Source organism: Papilio xuthus, unplaced genomic scaffold (assembly GCF_000836235.2).
Source record: "Papilio xuthus unplaced genomic scaffold, Pxut_1.1 DF827461.1, whole genome shotgun sequence".
Classification (NCBI taxonomy): domain Eukaryota; kingdom Metazoa; phylum Arthropoda; class Insecta; order Lepidoptera; family Papilionidae; genus Papilio; species Papilio xuthus.
The window spans coordinates 2,584,541-2,586,931 of NW_013531188.1; the positions used below are offsets into that span (position 1 = coordinate 2,584,541).

The 2,391-nt window shown below is 30.0% G+C and overlaps 1 protein-coding gene across 1 annotated transcript in view; it reads left to right on the forward strand.

Annotated features, from left to right (window-relative positions):
- Positions 1–633: 633 nt before the first annotated feature.
- Positions 634–2,391, forward strand: part of LOC106119286 (lachesin) — a 14,343-nt gene continuing 12,585 nt past the window's right edge. The window contains exon 1 of the mRNA XM_013314200.1: positions 634–694. The gene's annotated coding sequence lies outside the window, so the exon portion shown is untranslated. The remainder of the gene's footprint in view (positions 695–2,391) is intronic.

A 2,391-nucleotide genomic window follows, 5' to 3' on the forward strand; every position in this document is an offset into this window, starting at 1 on the left:
GCAGTCAGGAAGCAGTTTGCGATTTATTTCCAAGAAACAGATGAGACATGTTTTCGCTTTACTGCAAATTATCCTTCAAAGTGATAGAATATTCAATTACTAGTTTATATTATAACTAGCTTTCACTGCGACATCGTCCGCACGGAATTTAAAAAAAAACTTAATTAGTAGCCTTAATGTTCCAGGTTATGTTCTACATCTGTGTTAAATTTTATCACGATTCATTTAGCCGTTCCGGATATAGCTTCTAATATCCATCTATCTAAACTATCGTATTTAGATTATTAGTAAGATAAGATTGTAATTGAAAGTCGATTGCGACAATTATTTTATTTATAGCGTAAATTAAACTTTAAATCATTTTTTTGTTTCAGATAAATCCTGTTTTTGGAGAAATCATCTATGAGATAATTACTCATAGACAACAACTAATGTTGCTTATAAGAAGTAATTTAAATAAATGAATAAAAAATACTAAATTGAAACATCCTGTATTGCCTAATCATATGAACTATTTGAATACTTATAATAATTAAGACTCACTTGCTAATGTAATGGAAATAACACAATATTATTTTCTGGATGTACATAGAAGATAAAAATATGACGTACAAGAAAAACAATATGCGACTATTAAAGATATTATATCTTTTATTACTTTTAAGAGCCGACAACGTCGTTGTGACTACAAAAGGTGAGTGTTTTTATTGCTACAAATTTTAAATCAATATCTAAATGTAAACAAAGTATAAATATTCATGAACCAGATGTCTGCGCCAAACTTCACGCACCTGGCTGAGCGGCGCGGGAACGACGTTCTAGTGCTCATTCTTACACACTCACATTCACGCACTGCACTAATAAATCAATGTTTCTGCGACCAAAAACTCTGTATAAAACATGTCGTTTCTCTTAATTTTTTGTTAAAAACAGAGATAGTAATATGGGATTTTGGGCTCAGAAACCTACGGAAAGTGAAGTTAAACAGTAAATAAAATATCCCTATCTTATATTACAAAAGTTACGAATTTAAATGTATACATACTTCAGTGAAAATACAGTTTATAGACCTAAAGCAGATTATTACGATATAATAAAGTTTCCTTATAATCAATTACAGTTCTACTTGTGTTAGACTTATCTTCATATATTTTTCTCGTAAGATAACACAATAACATTTACCATAGTGTAGCAGCCAAAAGTATAATAATACAAAGGATAAGGAAAAAATGTCAAATAAGCAAGAATACAGGATCATTCAGCAGACAAAAGTGTTTGTTTTGGATAGAAATGGGACATAAAAATAACATAAAAACATAGATATTTGGTAACTAAAGTGTATATTTAGTAGGAATTTTTTATTCTATTATATACTTGCTGGCCATCGTGACTGATAGGTTGGTTATTTTTTTTTTACCTTTGTAACTTTGGATAATGTAACATTCTAAAAATGAAAGATTTTTTAATCTGTCCAGAAGTTTTTTTATTAAAATGTTAATATAATTATGTAAAAATTTTAATGGATTGGTATAATATTAAAAGGTTGTCTAAAGTGTTGGTGAATTTGATTAATATTAGTAGCCGGCATAAAAAAAGTCCTGTCTGTGAGATGGTAGTAGCGCGGTGTAAGGTGCTCCCCGGGGAGTGACAAACGTAACGAACCGCGCCACATCCTCTTACAACTCGAATACATTTTACCAGAATACGTAGGACTTTTTCCAGGTTAGTTATTTATGTTCTCATGCCAAATTTCCGAGTTGAAAAATTGCGGATTTCCACTGACGACCCCCGTCACGCGAACAAATGTCGCACGGCTAGAAATTTGCAGGAAAATAATTGAAATATATAAGAAAAAAATATCCAGAGAAAGATAAGTGTTACTGCTATACTCAGAGTACTGGAACAGTCGCTTAGTGCAGAATTTACTAAATCTACATTAAGGGACGGATTAAATAAATAGCTTTATTTGTGCGGCAAACGTGAGATAAGAATTTTTATTAGAAGTGTAACTTAAAAGCTAATAAAATAAGAGATACTTGTATTTACTCAAACTATTTCTTGTTAAAATGTTATTTTTAGGTTTCTTTTTGAAGAAATTATTAAAATGAAATAAAGTAAATAAAAATTTGATTTGGTTACAGTCCACTTAAAATAAGAAATTATACGATAATTTTTAATCAAAAAAATAATAGAATGTTTTTAGCTTTCTCGTCATGATTCTAGTTTTTGTTCGATATTAAAAGTAATTTAAAGTGATAGCTTACGTTCGTAAAATAAAAGAAAAGTCCTGAGCGGATCTCCTCACTAATTCTGAATTTAAATGCATGAGATCGAACAGTTTCACACAATACGCGATCTCGCAACGCTTTTTACTAATTTTCAGATTAAAAA